Here is a 17633-nt window from a genome sequence, read left to right as displayed (position 1 = left end):
TAACTAAAGATGAATTAAAAACTTAAATGTAAAACCAAAAACTATAAAAATCCTAGAAGAAAATCTAGGCAATAACATTCAGAACATAGGCATGAGAAAAGATTTCATGATAAAAATACCAAAAGCAATTGCAACAAGAGCAAGAATTGACAAATGGGATCTAATTAAACTAAAGACCTTCTGTATGGCAAAGGAAACTATCATCAGAGTGAACAACCAACCAACAGAATGGGAGAAAGTTTTTACAAGTTGTTATGTGACAGAGGTCTAACATCCAGTGTCTACAAGGAAGTTAAACAAATTTACAAGAAACAAACAACCCCATTAAAAAGTGGGCAAATGACATGAACAGACACTTCTCAAAAGAAGACGTACTTGTGGCCAACAAACATATGAGGAAAAGCTCAACATCACTGATTATTAGAGAAAATGCAACTCAAAACCACAATGAGATACCATTTCACAGCACTCCGAATGGCAATTATTAAAAAGTCCAGAAACAACAGTTGCTGTTGAAGTTGCAGAGAAAAAGGAATACTTTTATACTGTTGGTGGAACTCTAAATTAGTTCAACCATTGTGGAAGACAGTGTGCTAATTCCTCAAAGATCTAGAAGCAGAAATATTATTTGACCCAGCCATCCCATTGAGTACATACCCAAAGGAACATAAATCATTCTTTTATAAAGATACATACATGTATATGTTCATTGCAGCACTATTCAGAATAGCAAAGACATGGAATCAACCCAAATGCCCATCAATGACAGACTGGATAATGGAGATGTGGTACATATACACCATAGAATACTATGCAGCTGTAAAAAGGAATGAGATCGTGACCTTTGCAGGGACATGGATGGAGCTGGAAGCATTTTGAGTTGCATTTCTCTAATAATTATCCTCAGCAAACACAGGAACAGAGAACCAAACACTACATGTTCTCACTTATATGTGGCAGCTGAATGATGAGAACACATGGACGGGGGTGCAACAATACACACTGAGTCCTGTTGGGTGTGGGGTAGCAGGAGGGAGAACATCAGAATCAATAGCTAACGGATGCTGGGCTTAATATCATGGTGATAGTTTGATCCATGCAGCAAACCACTGTGGCACACATTTAATAGGTAACAAACCTACATATCCTGCACATGTACCCCAGAAGTTAAAAATAAAAGTTGAAGGGAAAAAAAGGAAATAAAATTAATAAAATGCACAACTATTAGAATGGCTAAATCCAAAACACTAGCATCAAATGCTGGTGAGGATGTGAAGCAACAGGAATGCTCATTCATTGCTGCTGGGAATGTAAACATGGCACTGTTACATTGTAAGACAGTTTGGTTGTTTCTTGCAAAACTAAACATGGTCTTATTATACGATCCAGCAATCATGCTGCCAAGTATTTACTCAAATGTGTTAAAAATTTATGCTTACACAAAAGCCTCTACACAGATATTTATTGCAATTTTACTCATAATTGCCAAAATTTGGAAGCAACTTCAAAAGTGAGTGGATAAATAAACTGGTCTATCCAGATAATGAAATATTATTTAGTTATAAAAATAAATGAGCTATCAAGCTGAAAGGACATGGAGTAAACTTAAATGCATATTACTAAGTGAAAGAAGCCAACCTGAAAAGGCTACATATTGTATAATTGCATCTATGACACTCTGGTAAAGACGAACTATGAAGACAATAAAAAGATCAGTGGTTGCTGGGGGGTAGAGAGTAGGGGAGGATAAATAGCAGAACACAGAGGATTTTTAGGACAGTGAAATTATTCTTTATGGTAATATAATCATAGGCACATTTGTCAAACCCATAGATTGTACAACACCAAGAGTGAAGCTTCAAGTAGACTATGAATTCTGGATGATAACGATGTGTCAATGTAGGTTTGTCAGTTGTAACAAATGTACCACTCTGGTGTGAAATATCAATAGTGGAACAGGCTGTGAGTGTGTGGGAATAGGGGTTATAAGAAATCTCTCTGTATTTCCTGTGTAATTTTGCTGTGATGCTAAAAACTACTCTAAAAATTATTTATTAATTAAAAGATGATGATAGACATGACTCTTAAGTAACATCTATAAGTGTAAATAAATTGAACACAGTTGATAAAAATGACACATAAATTAAATAAATAACAAGATTTGGCAATTTGTATCCCCCAAGAGGACTATTTAAAAGAAAATTTACAGAATTTAGAAAAGAAAGGCTGAAAATATAAATTTGAACAAAATAAAATAACTAAGGTAGAAATTTCAGTACCAAGCAAAATGGAATTTAAAATGAAAGAATCATTATATATGAGAGGACTAATGTATACTGAAAAAAAATTATTGAGAGGGTATGTTGCCAATGAAAATATATCATTTCATATAGCTTTATATATTAAAACAATAATTTATAGGACAATGCAAAATAAATAAGAAAATTTATCAACAACTATAATTAGACATTTTTATATACTCCTACTAACAAGTGAATAGATCAAGCAATATAAACTAAGAAAAAATTATTGGAAAGGTAAAAAATCTAAATTGATAAGTTTGACTATCAACTTTTCACACAACAAACACAGAGTGCATATGAGCCTACAAAAAACATTCCCAAAATAGACTATATACTAGGCCAAAAAAGAAGGGTTCAATAAGGCTATAATGTGCACAATATTTATGTCCTGCAGCAAAAGTTCAACAGGAAGTAAAAGTTAATTTAAAAATCATAAAATAAATAATTAAATGTGATGTCTGAAAATAAGAAATAACAGCCTTACATTTTTAACTAAAAAACATTTCCTAGTTACAGGAGATATTTAGCACTTAAGGACAATCAAAGCACTAACTGTTAAATTTGGGAGGATATATTTAAGTCACTAGTTACAGAGGAATTTGCAATTCTGTGTATATTTATCTACAAGAATACAAAAATACTGAAAATAAACGAGCAAGAATTGTGCAAATCAAAAAAGTAAATCTAAGAAAGGGAGAAGAAAGTAGTAAAAATAAGGGCAAGAACGTGCAGAGAATGACAACAAATGTAAAGATGATCAAAAACAAAGGTGATTTATTATAAAGATGCATGTATTAGTCCATTTTCATGAAGAAATACCTGAGACTGCATATCTTGAAGAAGCAAACATGTCCTTCTTCACATAAGAGCAAGAGAGAGAAGAATGAGAGTGAAGATGGGGAAAGCCCCTTATAAAACCAGCAGATCTTGTGAAAGATCACTCACTATCATGACAACATCATGAGGGTAACCAGCCCAATGATTCAATTACCTCCCACCGGGTTCCTCCCACTACACATGGGATTATGGGAACAGTAATTCAAGATGGGATTTCGTTGGGGAAGCAGCCAAACCATATCATTCCACCCCTGGCTCCTGCCAAATCTCATATCTTCACATTTCAAAACACAATCATGCCTTCCCAACAGTCCCCCAAAGTCTTAGCTCATTCTAGCATTAACCCAAAAGTCCAAGTCCAAAGTCTCATTTGAGACAAGGCAATTTATTTCCATCTATGAGCCTGTAAAATCAATAGCAAGTTAGTTACTTCCTCCATACAATGAGGGTACAGGCATTGGGTAAATACAGCCATTTTAAATGTGAGAAATTGACCAAAACAAAAGAGCTACAGGCCCCATGCAAGTTTGAAATCCAGCAGGGCAGTCAAATATTAAAGTTCTGAAATGATCTCCTTTGACTCCATGTCTCACATATCCAGGTCACACTGATGCAAGAGGTGGGCTTCCACAGCCTTGGGAAGCTCTGCCCCTGTGGCTTTGCAGGAGACAGCCCAGCTCCTGGCTGCTTTCATAGGCTGGTGTTATGTGCAGCTTTTCCAGGCACACAATGCAAGCTGTTGGTGGATCCACCATTCTGGAGTCTGGAGGCAGGGGCTCTCTTATCACAGCTCCACTAGGCAGTGCCCCAGTGTGGACCCCACATTTCTTTTTGGCACTGCCCTAGCAGAGGTTCTCCATGAGTGCTCTACCCCTCCAGCAAATTTCTGCCTGGACATCCGGGCATTTCCATACATCCTCTGAAACCTAGACGAAGGTTCCCAAGTCTCAATTCTTGACTTCTGTTCACCTGCAGGCCCAACATCACATATAAGATGCCAAGGCTTAGGGCTTGCACACTCTGAGGCAACTGACTGAGATATATGTTGGCCCCTTTTAGCCAGGGCTGGAGCCAAAGCAACTGGGGCGCAGGGCACCAAGTCCCTAGGCTGCATAGAGCAGGAGGGCTCTGGTCCCAGCCCATGAAACCATTTTTCCCTTCTAAGCCTCTGGCTGGTGATGAAAGAGGCTGCTGTGAAGGTCGCTGACATGCCCTGGAGACATTTTCCCCATTATCTTGGTGATTAACATTCAGTTCCTCATTATTTATGCAAATTTTTGCAACCAGAGTGAATTTCTCTCCAGAAAATAGGATTTTCTTTTCTACTATATTGCCAGGCTGCAAATTATCCATATTGAAGCTTTGCTTCCTCTTGAATGCTTTGCTGCTTAGAAATTTCTTTTGCCAGATACTGTAAGTCATCTTCCTCACATTCAAAGTTCCACAAATCGCTAGTGCTGGGGCAAAATGCCACCAGTCTCTTTGCATAGCAAGAGCCACCTTTACTCCAGTTCCCAACAAGTTTCTCAACTCCATCTGAGACCACTTCAGCCTAGACTTAATTGTCCATATCACCACCATCATTTTGGTCAAAGCCATTCAACAGGTGTCTAGGAAGTTCCAAACTTTCCCACATCTTCCTGTCTTCTGAGCCTTTTAAGTCTCTAGGAAGTTCTAAACTTTCCCATTTTTTTTGTCTTCTTCTGAGCCTTCCAAACTGTTCCAACCTCCACCTGTTACATTTTGGGGTATCTTTACAGCAGCACCATAATGTCTGTGGTAGCAATTTACTGTATTAGTCCGTTCTCATGCTGCTATGAAGAAATACCTGAGACTGGGTAATGTCTAAAGGAAAGAGGTTTAATTGACTCACAGTTCTGCATGTCTGGGGAGGCCTCAGGAAACTTACAATCATGGCAGAATGGGAAGCAAACACATTCTTCTTCACCTGGCATGGGAGAGAGAAGAATGAGAGTGAAGCAAGGGGAAAGCCCCTTATAAAACCATCGAATCTCATGAGAACCCAATAACTATCACAAGAATAGCATGAGGGAAACTGCCCTCATGATTCAATTACCTCCCACTGGGTCCCTCCCATAACACATAGGGATTATGGAAACTATAATTCAACATGAGATTTTGGTGGGGACACAGCCAAACCTATCAATACATAATCTAGATATATATATATATATATCTTGAAAAATAGATAATAAAAATCAAATAGCAAATCAAATAGACAAAACAATTTATACTCATCAGGGGTAGAAACTAGAAACAAAGCAGACAAGAGTTGTAAGGTATTCTTATGAACATATCAATCTGGGTGAATTCTAGAAAAAATAAACTCTTTTTTTATCAAGAGAAATAAGAAATCAAAATTTCCCTAATGTACAAGTTTTATGCTCTGACTCAACGAAAATTATTCTTGGGCACATCAATTCCAAGATGAGGCTTCAGAAGTTACTTTTGTACTTTTATATGCAAAATATGTTTTGATTTTCATAAGAGAAATGGGGAAAATTAAAATGTATTATTTAAAATGAGGGTTGAGACACTTGGACTCATTTTACCATGTGTTTACTGAAGGTTGGGACCATAATTTGTACATCTTTGTGGCCCTAGTGCCTAGCTTAGTAAAATCTGGCACACAGGGATGCTAAAGAGATAGTTATTAAATGAATAAATGAATGCAGTAAAGTCACATGGATGGATGGATACTATTTATAAATATGATTAGGAAAAAATGTCTGCTTTTTACTTAAATATATCGATTCAAATAAGATGCTAATATTCCTATGAGATGAAGTTTTCTACATTTAAGTAAATGAAGAGATTATAATCTGTTACAAGTGTGTGCTGTCAATTTAGGGAATCAGATAGCCTGATGTTTAGGCATATCCTCCCTCTCCCCCTAGCTGGGCTCTTGTTTTATTATTTTCTTCTTCCTTTCTTAGATTTGCTTTTTTTGGTTTTCACCATTCTTGCTTATTTATTTTCAGTATTTTTTTGGTTTTTTATAGATAAGTACACAGAAAATTTAAAAAATCCCCTCAGTATTTCCTTAACCATTTCCCCAAACTTTAACATTTAGTACTTTCATTGTCCTTAAGTGCCGAGGACTATGTGTGGATAAGTACTAGCTCTTATCCAACTTATATGTACTGGACTGGCTGTTAGCGATTTTGGATAGGACCTTTGTAGGAAGTTAATACTTGCCGTTCCAGGTTCATAATTGTGAGAGAGATAGAGACAGAGATCAAGAGAAGATGCATATCAACAGTGAAACATTGGAGATCCTAATGCCATCATTATTACAATTAACTCTCATTGGAGACACAGCTTTGACTATTTGGTCAGATGGCTTGCTAATGTAGTTCCTCAAATTACAGATTTACTGATTTACTCAATGGAATTTGGTATATTTGGGAATCTCTGGGTCTCCCCACAGAAACAGGTCTTGCTCCACTGAGCCTCCTACACAGTGAGTAAGCAGCACAGGGTACACCTTTTCTGCAGGTAATTATTCCCAGAAAAAGGAGGAAAGAGCTAAGTTAAATGTATACAGACATTTTTTTCAGACTTACCACAGAAAGTTATGAAATGCAGATAGAGTCAGAGGTAGTACCCAATGCCTGATAAATGTCACTTCAGAGAGAAATAAAGTCTAGGGGGAAGGAGGTTCACAATTACTAGTGAAAGAATATTCAAGGCATTTTGATTTCCTATCATAAATATTAAATTTAAGATTATTATATCTTCTACAACAAGGCATTAATCCGTATTTCCAGATAAACAACAACTAAAAAATAGAAATAAAGGTCAGATTAAATGGTATTCTTAGCTTTCCAGTTCCTTTAGCTTCCAAAAACCAGTCATCTGAAGCAGAAACTATCTATATATGAAAGAAAAACTAATCAGAAAATTTGTGGATGGCTAGAGAGCAAAAGTATAATGCATTAATCCAGCAATTAAATTAATTCAGTCCTGAATATGTCAGATTGCTTGCTTTGCCAAAAGCAAGTCTCTGTCTTAATCAGGAACATAATTTGGTCAGGTGTCAAGGTGAGGACAGGTAATGATTTTAGGCAAAGTAAAAGAAATTTAACAGGATTGGTTCAGGCTCAGATAAAATATGTTTTTTTCCTGTCTATTGTTAGGTCTTTTTCTTAAAAGAGGTAAAATAATAAAATATAACAATGGAATTTGCATCTTTCAAAGAACTTTTTTTTTTTACATATTCTATCCTCAACTACTTACATAACATAAATAGAGTGGTTTTTATTTTCAGCATTGTATAAAGATTTTGAAATAATAAAAACCTAGCTGAGATGTGGCCTTTGGGGAAATTCGCTTCACTTTAGCTTCCCGAACTCTTAAATTAAATTAAACATAGCTACCATTATGTAACTGACATGAGAATTCAAACAGATTTAAAAACATTGCAGCTATTCTTAGTATGAAAATTGCTCTGCAATGGAGCAAGATACTATGTTATGGCACAAACAAAGTCTGGACTAGGAGCCAAAGTCCCAAGTTTACACCCTAGTTCTTTTCCTTTCTGAAGATGTCTCTTTAGGAAATTCACTTAATTTGCCTGGCCATGTGCATAATCATAAAATGCATTTGATTACTTGGATAACAGTGGCAGAAAAAAAATGTCTTTCATTATGGTATTCTATGGTTATAAGCTAAAACAATATTCGCTACAATCTAAAACATTTTATTTTCATTTTTTTGTCATTTTCTTAAAATCGTGGTACTTCCTTTATGATTATTTGTTGTTTTTAATCTATTTTTTCATTGTATGTCATATTTGTCCAGAGTAGAATTCTAGAATTTTGTAAAGGAAGATCTCACCCTCCAAGGAGTGAAAATTATGGTGGGCACTTGAAGACTTCACAAAGAGCAAAAGTAAGAATTAGTTAAAACTGGCCCCTTGGAAGTTCCCAACAGGATATATTTGGATAAAATAAAATTTATTCATTCATCAGATGTAGAATGGATCCTAACTTGAAAACCCTTCAGCCACACAAATTGAGGAAAAAGAGTTTGTTGGTTTAGGAAACTGGGTTAAGAAATTTAACAAGACTGTATTTCAAATTCTGGATCTAGAGGTAGAGAATTCATCATTTGCACAATATCTAATTAAAATGAACAAAACTTGTGCAAGTATTCTGACTGCAAATGATGTTTAAATAGAGTTGTGTCTGAGGAGTTGTGTTAGTCTGTTTTCATGCTGCTGATAAAGACATATCCAAGACCGGGAAGAAAAGGAGGTTTAATGGACTTACAGTTCCACATGGCTGGGGAGGCCTCACAATCATGGTGGAAGGCAAGGAGGAGCAAGTCACATTTTACATGGATGGTGACAGCCGAGAGAGAGCTTGTGCAGTGAAACTCCCGTTTTTAAAACCATCAGATTTCCTGAGATGTATTCACTGTTATGAGAACAGCATGGGAAAGATGCGCCCCCTTGATTCAATTATCTCCCACCTGGTCCCTCTCACGATATGTGGGAATCATGGGAGCTACAAGATGAGATTTGGTGGGGACACAGAGCCAAACTACATCAGGAGTCAACCAGAATTTTTCCATGCATACCTACCTCACTTGTAGGCAACCTCAGCAATAAAAATATAAACCAGGATCATAGGAGTATAACACAAAATTCTCTGATAATGCAAATATCTATGACCTAAAATGCATGGACTAATGCCTTTACATCTGGAGAGCACTTTTTGGAAAGCTTTTACCTAAGGCCTACACTCTATATTTTAAGCCCAAAATTACCAAATGTGGTTATCTCAAATTCAAGATTAGAAATGGAGGCACTAAAGGATAGCGCAAAGGAACTGCGAAAACCAGGTATACCGATTAGTTGCCATAAAATAACCAAGAAAGAGAGAGAAGAAAGAGTTTTGATTAAGTATATGAGTTATAAAAGCATAACAGTCTGTGGCCATTTGTGTAAAGCTAATCAGCCTCTGTCTCAGTGTTAAATAGTCTCAGAGATAATCTTTGTAATAAATATGGACCTGAATAATCATCGAATTTTAAATTATGATTTTTATACTCTGTCCCAAAGTCCCTTAAAGAATCTATAAGAAATTTCAAACTCTACTTAAATTTTTGTAATGTAGAACCTAAAAACAAATAATATCTTTTACGGGAAGAGGTTTCCCTTAAGTGAAATGCTTCATTTCAATGTAAGTTCAGAGAAGTAAGCCATTATTTCACTCTAGACTTGACTAAACATCAAGCTTTTCAATTCTACAAAATTAACCATCAGAATTTTAAATGCATTGAATTCTATGTTGCCTTAAGACAAATAAACATTTGCTTTACTTGTCTGATTGTCTGTCTTCACCACAAGCAGGATGGCAATTTTTGTCTCCATTGTTTGCTGTTATATCCACAAGACCTAGATTCATAAATTCATGTGGGCACATAGTAAGTGTATAATAATTTTTTCTTTTGGTTTCTCATTCCTGAACAATAAAAGAGCATAAAAGACAGATCCTGTGATATCTATCTGCTAACATTTTATTAACCCCACAATATCTCTATTTAAGCCTGTTTTTAACTCACTCATAGCAAACTTCTTCAATTAGCAATTCATTAAAAAATTAATAAAATATTAAATAACTAATGACTAATGATATAAATAGAACAAATAGTAATACAACTAATTCTGATGGGTTTTCTAAAATGTTAAAATCAAATATTTCTCTGTATATATATATATATATGGTAACTGTTTAAATTTAAATAGAATAAATAGTAATAGTAATACAACTAATTCTGATGGGTTTTCCAAAATGTTAAACAAAATCAATTATTTCTCTGTAGATATATATATATAGTAACTTTGTTTAAATTTATTTTTTTCTTTGTCTTGTTTTGTCTTTCTTCCCCCTTAACATTTAAAAAAATTAACTAGCTTTTCTCACTCTATAGCTAAATAAAACAGTAAAGTAATAGATTGATAGATATGATTTTAAACCTACTGACTGTACATGAGTTTCTTTATACAAAACACATGTGCATACAAACACTCTACATGAGTTATATATAATAATTTTGTGCTACTTTATAAGAAACAAAACAGGTGCAGTAGTCAATGAATTTGTGTTTTTTGTCACACAGTTTGTGGTAATTTTTATTAGAAACAATAGGAAACTAATACAGAAATGTTGTGGAAATTAAATAAGATAACTGATAGATAACTTGGCATATAATAGAGAATTAATAAGTAACAATTAGTATTTTAACTATGCTTTATTTTCTTTGGCTACTAGAACATTTTTAAATCAGCTGCATTTTTTTTTTTTTTTTTGACTACAGTTCTGTAGGATAGAAGTCTGACGTGGATATCACTAAAGTAAAATCAAGATGTTGTCAGGGCTACATTCCTTCTGGAAGCTCTAACGGAGACTCTGTTTTCCTGTGCTTGCCAGTTTCTACAAGTTACCCACAATTCTTGGCTTGTGGTACCCTTCCTCCATCTTCAAAATTTGCAACTTTGCATTTCTTGGACCATTTTTCTGCAGTTCATTTCTTTCTGACTCTCTCATGCTGCCTTCTTATGAATCATTATGGAAACAAATCTTTCTTTGCAAGTTCATTTTGCTCTAGGACCCTTGTGACTACATTGGGCCCAACTGTAAAATTGAGGCTACTCCCCTCATTTTAAGGTCAGGTGATTAGCAAACTTAATTCAATTTGCCACCTTATAATTCACCTTTGCCATGTAACCTAACATACAGGTTCTGGGAGAATGGGACACAGATATCCTTGAGGGTCATTATTTCACCTACCACAAGCCCTCTGAGGTGTGTACAATTATCCCAATTTGCAGTGAGACTATATTTTAGCATAGTGCTTCAGGATAACCCACTAGGTATTTAGTTTCTTGGTGTGCTTATGATTCAGTGTTGTGCACGTTGAAAGTATACCATAAATATTAACTCAGAAAAGGTAGTTGCACAATAGTTGTTTAAAACATCAAAAACAAAAGTACATGTCAGTTCACATTTTGGCTGCAATAAAAGCCTATTTTACTGTCAGATACTAACACTATTCATTATCATTAAACTACTACTCTTTGAAAAGAGCTACAAGACCAAACCATTAATCCCATCAGTCTTGGCAGGTATCACGTTCTTACTCAGGAAGTCTGAAGTCCACTCTCAATTATCATCTTAATATTTATCGTGGAAAGAATATAAAAGTTAGAATTGAATGGATCTAGGCTTAAGACATCTACCCCTTGCTAGAAAGGCAACTTTGGACAAGTGATGTATGGTAACCTCATTAATGCAGTGGAGGTAACAATTCCTTCCTTGTAGCAATATTGTGACTAATAAGATATTATGGATATAAAGCACCCACCACAAAGATTAACAGGTAGTAATTACCTACCTACAGTTTTAACTTCACTTATTAGATGCATCTTGACTAGTATCTTTAATTTGTGGATTTTCTGTTTATTACCCATGTGTCCTAGAAGAAGCCACATTACCACTTTGATTTTCAGTTTCTTTATCTGTAAAAAGGACCTCAAAAAAATTGATCTGTCTTGAGAATTAAATAAAATCCTGAGTGTGAAAGAACTTGTAGACTGTTAAAAGCCAGAATTAATAAATTATTTTGGCACAATTTACTGGTTTAAAGTTCAGGAATTCTTAAATTTTAGATGGTTATCAGTGTTCCATATATCAGAATACCAAGGGTCAATAAGCTGTCTCATTTTCAATTCTGACATTGCAGAACTATTAAAGCAAAACCCAAGAAACGTTTCTGAGCCAAAATTCAGAAGTTTTTCCCCAGGCTTCTAACACCAATTGTCCTCCTGTGTAAGACACTCTAACAAAAAAAAATTCTAGGAACTGTTCTCCAAGCACGTGTCTGCAATTTTAAACAGACTCACACTGCCATCTGCTCCTTCTGATAAGAGACTCATCTGTCTGCTAAGAAGGTAGGGAAAAGGCTCACTAAGAAAGAATAATGCAACTCTGCAACCTCTACAGCCTCACTGGGTGGCTCATGGACATGCACCAACTAATTAGGGGTCAAACCAACATTTTTAGGATGTATTTGGATGGGATTTGAATTCAGTGTGACTGCACTCTAAACAGCACTACATTCAGCTACTGGTGTAATTTGGACAATGAGCCCAGCATCTGCTACCTTTCAGCAGCAAGGCATAATGAGAGAAGTGTGATTAAGGGAATTCACCTATCTCAATGGTTTTTATGATTTTAGAAAGCTGAGATGAGAGTTGTTTTCACATAGACAAGGGAATATGTGTATGTTTGTGTGTATGATGCAAGAATAACTATAACCGTGTAGTTTTCTCATATTAAGAAATACTCTAAAATTAAATGTATTTGAAAAAATCCAAATATAAAGTCTTATTCAACTTAAAAAATCTAGCAGGACTTTAATTATTAACAAGGCTATTAAACTATGTAACCTATATAATTTATATTATGTCAACAGTGGTTTCATTGTTAGAAAGTAAATTGAAGATATTTACCCACATATATATGGCTATATATGCACAGAAAATTCCTGGGGGTATATGCATAAAAATGTTATTAACACATACCTCTGGAAATTGGAATTAAAATTTTGGTTGTTCAGAAAGATTGGATAGGAGAAATTTTAACTTTCATTTTTTACAAATTACCTTCCTGTACACTGATTACTTTAAAATCCTGAAACTATATTACTTTATACAATTAAAGAACACTCACCTAATCAACAAAAGAGAACTGGAGATTAAATTCTAATTTGATTTAATCAATCTAATTTTAAAGTAATTTTGAAGTTGGAATCAAGAAACCAAACTACTTCTCTGTCTTCTATTGACAGTACTACAATTGATATTGAGTTAGTTCAACTAAATAATCTTCCTTTCTCATCAATGAAATTGGAACAATATAATCAGATCTAGTCCACTTTTCAGAAATGTGTTATAGCTCAAATTAAATTAACTATGGTATACTGTATTATGAGTGTTATTAAACCAATAAACTGTGGTCATAAATCTAGCTCCCAAGTGACTGAGGCAATTTTGTATATATTCAGATGAAATTTTCTACTTGCCTGAATAATTCAAATAATGCTAGCAACTAAACCAGCTATTAAAAATACTCATTTTAAATGAATGAGATATGCTGACAATATTTATACTTTATAATAATGATTTCATAAGATTTTAGGACAAAACATACCTGATGCTTGATATTACTATTATTCAAAATTTCACATTTGACATTTATTCTACTTGGCACTCTTTTTTAACTCGTTGGAAAAGACTAACAAAGAGAAAGGATAAGAAAACACACTAGGCCCTTGACTTTTATCCATATTTTACTCTGTTTTTTTCCCTTAGGAGAAAAAAATCCTAATTCTTAATTTGTCTTTGTGAAAGTGTTCCAACATGGCTTTCCAGATTGATGGGAAAGTGGTCTATAAACTTCAGAGTTTCAGAGAAGGATACAGTTTCCCATTGATATGGTTTGGCTCTGTGTCCCCACCCAAATCTCATCTTGAATTGTAATCCCCACTTGTCAAAGGAGGGACTTGGTGGGAAGTGATTGGATTATGGGGGCAGTTTCCCCCATGCTGTTCTTGTGGCAGTGAGTTCTCACAAGATCTGATGGGTTGTTTGTTTGTTTGTTTTGAGATGGAGTTTCACTCTTGTTGCCCAGGCTGGAGTGCAATGACGTGATCTTAGCTCACTGCAACCTCTGCCTCTCAGATTCAAGCAATTCTCTTGCCTCAGCCTCCTAAGTAGCTGGGATTACAGGCACCTGCCACTACGCCCAGCTAATTTTTTGTATTTTTATTAGAGACGGGGTTTCACCATGTTGGCCAGGCTAGTCTCGAACTCCTGACCTCAAGTGATCCGCCCACCTCGGCCTCCCAAAGTGCTCGGATTACAGGTGTTAACCTGCTGAGATCTGATGGTTTAAAAGTGCGTGGCTTCCTTTCTGCTCTCTTTCTCCTGCCACCTTGTGAAAAAGGTGCTTGCTTCTCCTTCACCTTCTGCTATGATAGTAAGTCCCCTGAGGTCTCCCCAGCCATGCAGAACTGTGAGTCAATTAAACCACTTTTTTTAAAAAATCACCCAGTCTCAGAGAGTATCTTTACAGCAGTGTGAGAATGAACTAATACATCCATTTTATCCTTTTCTTCCCCTTTAGTTTTATTCTCCAGCTAATTTTCAGGTTATCATGGGAATAAAAAAGAGCACAAATGAATGAATGAATAAATCAAAGAATCCACCAATCCTGATGGCTTTGGCTTCATGGCTTAAGCTACAGAGAAAAAAAGAAAAGAGATATTTATTTGTTTCAAGGTAGAGAAAGATACGGAGTAAATGTGGCTAACAGAGACAATTCTCATGAATTTTGTAGGGTCTGTGATCACCTGAGGTTTTGTGAAAATTTAAATCCCATTCATCATATAATAAGTATGCTTCTGCTGAAGCAAGTGGTAGATGTACATACACACACACCCCACGCACACACACCACCCCCACACACACATGCATACACATACTTTAAACTCTTAAATTTCTATATTATAGTAGGTGGATGTGTTATAAAGATAAAAGGGAGTCATAATATTGCTAGCTGATAGTATGTACAGTATAGCTAGATTGTTGTATGCATTGGTGAAAATGTCAAAATGGAATAATGGAAACAATAAAGCAGAAATGTCCCACGCAGGGGAAAGGGTTCCTCTTCTTTGCACGGGCTTTTGTTTTTTTTTCCGGCCAATGACAATCTAATAACAAGCTAACAGCTAACATATTTCTAATACCTCTCCCCAAACAAGGGCACAGAATTGTGTGCCTATTATTTCATAAATCTCCAGATTTCTCTGAGCTGTGAAGAAACTATGTATTATTATATTCACTTTGCTTTCCAGTATCAAGACACAAAGAAAGAAAATACATATTCTAAGAAAAACAGCAAGATGACTAGAGGGATTAAACTTCAACTCACAGAGTCTGTGATTTTTGTTTGTTAGTTTAGGATTTGTTTTCACGTGATGTCCAGGTAGTTCCTGAAATCTGTAGAATGATAGCATCAGTATTACCTGGGAATCTATTAAAAATTAGAGTCTGAACCAGACCTGCTGAATCATCACCTGCATTTTACCAAAATATCCAAATGACTTTTATGCTCACTGAAGTTTGGGAAGTAAGGAACTATTATATAGAAAAGGCCTAACAATGTTTTAAAAAATTCTCCTTACACATATGTGTGGCAGACACAGAGTTGCTATTTACCAAATTAAATTCTCTTTTTTCTAAGCACTTGGAGAGATTACCTTCTCTCTTGTAGTTAGACGTGACCATGTGATAGAGTTTTGGCCATTTATAATGGGCGCCAGTGATAAAGGCTCCCTTTGGTCTTAGCTCACGTGGCCCTGTGCTCTTTATCTCTCTCACTCTTATCTCAACGTACAGAGTGACTGGGGAAGTAAGGCACTAAAGTCAGCAGAGCCTCCACCAGCTTGGATCGGATCCCTAAACAACCATCTGGAGTAGAGGCCCTTTCCACACCTACGTCCAGAAGCCTTGGACTATGTGTGAGTGAGAATCAAAATTACCTTGTATTAATTAAGCCATACAATTTCAGAATTAATCTGTTATAGAAGCCAGTATTGTACATTTTAGAGGCAATCCTCACATTTTAAAAATAGTGGCTTGAACTGTGACACTGTTAAAAGAACGCTAGATAAATAATATGAGGCTGGCTTTGGCCCTTTCTTCTGAATGAGTGCAGGCCTCGTAATTCCTTTGGACTCTTTTCCTGTCACGTTTCTCTTTCTTCATGACTTCCCCACTCATCTATCCTTAAAATAAATTATTTATGGCCTCTTCAATTCTAGAATTCTTTATTCTCTCATTATTTTCATTTTGAAAGTCGGAGAAAATTTAGAGACAAATCATTTGTTATGGTACCAGTTTTGTAGATGTACAATGAATGACCCCTACCCTGTGTTATTACTTATGAATAGCACTGGAGAAACTATGACAATTTAAAAGTGTATTAGCATGTCTTACTCATTGTTCTTTTACAGAATGAGTTTAATAATTCATAATCTTCTCAGAATGTTTGTTTAAACATTCTTGCTTATAACAGTCCTTGTTATAAGTAAGACTTTCCACTTGTGGAAAAATTAGAAATCCTCACTGGTAGAAAAATTACCTTTTATGATTGACAGAGTTTTAATAAATGATTTATAATTATCTCTCCTACTTCCTGCTACTACTGGTTTTCTTAAACACACCACACTTACAGACATAGATACAAATGCAGTTTCTATATCTGAAAGAACTCTACATTCACATGGAGAAAATGATCTGAAATGGAGGATCATTACAAACCTTTTACAAATATTTTTCTGTAGAATAAAACCATCAAGTCAGCAGTGCCTGATTATGTACTAGACAGCTCGAGCCATTTGCCAGCCATTCACTAATAGTGACATTTTATTTGCAGATGTGAAGACTTTAGTGCAAAGAAGAGAAATGAGGTACTTATAGAAAAACATTTCAGAGTTTTCCCAAAAAATTAGTTTTTTGAGGAAAAGAGTAAAATTGAATGTTAGATTATTTCTTTTATCATTTTTACTTACAAAGTATACACAAAATAAAACATAAAGCAACCAGTATATTATTAACAGCCATAATTAGTATAAAGAGATTTGTTTATGCTATTTAAGCTAAATTAATAAAAAAATAAGAGTATTTTGAAGTTCTTGAGGTGATTTTTTTTGATACTATGGGAGTTGCCCCATGTTTTCTGCATATCAATTTTTAATGTAAACTTAATCCCTGTTCCAAGCTTCTAAGCCCATGCTTACTTTGAGTTTCCTCATTCCACAGTCATAAAAAACTTATAAAAATAAATAAAAATAACAGAAACATAAAACAATAAATAAATTTTACATGGAGGTTACTTGGAAATACTAGAAATATTGTTGGTCAGTCATTAAGGACTATTTCTCAAAAAGCTTCATCTTTGTTCATTTATTGGTTTACCAGGGCTAGGAACTCCAAGGATCAGGTCATACTGTAAAAAAACATATTTTTAATCGTGATCACCCATTTTAGATATTTGTTATAAAAATAAATTTACTGAATATATTGTGCCTTGGGGTTCCACAGTATGAGTTATTTTGGGTTAAGTTTGAAACTGTGGGGGCTTTTTATGTTTTTCTATTACTTAGAGGTTTATTTCTATATGAAGATGTGGCAGAAAATGTACTGGGATTTATTTTTTAAATAATCTTCAAAAAAATTTTAAGGACTATTATTTTCATAATATTTAAGTGCTCCATTTGTGTCTTTTTATTTATCCTTCTCCATCTTATACCTTAGGATACTTAAACACATTATATAACCATCCAGCTTCTTTCTCTTCTTCCTTTCAGTACACCTTTCGAAGTTTTTAAAAAATTCAG

Source organism: Symphalangus syndactylus, chromosome 1, assembly GCF_028878055.3.
Source record: "Symphalangus syndactylus isolate Jambi chromosome 1, NHGRI_mSymSyn1-v2.1_pri, whole genome shotgun sequence".
Classification (NCBI taxonomy): Eukaryota; Metazoa; Chordata; class Mammalia; order Primates; family Hylobatidae; genus Symphalangus; species Symphalangus syndactylus.
The sequence above is the reverse complement of the archived record's forward strand: the minus strand, read 5'-3'. Positions refer to the sequence as shown.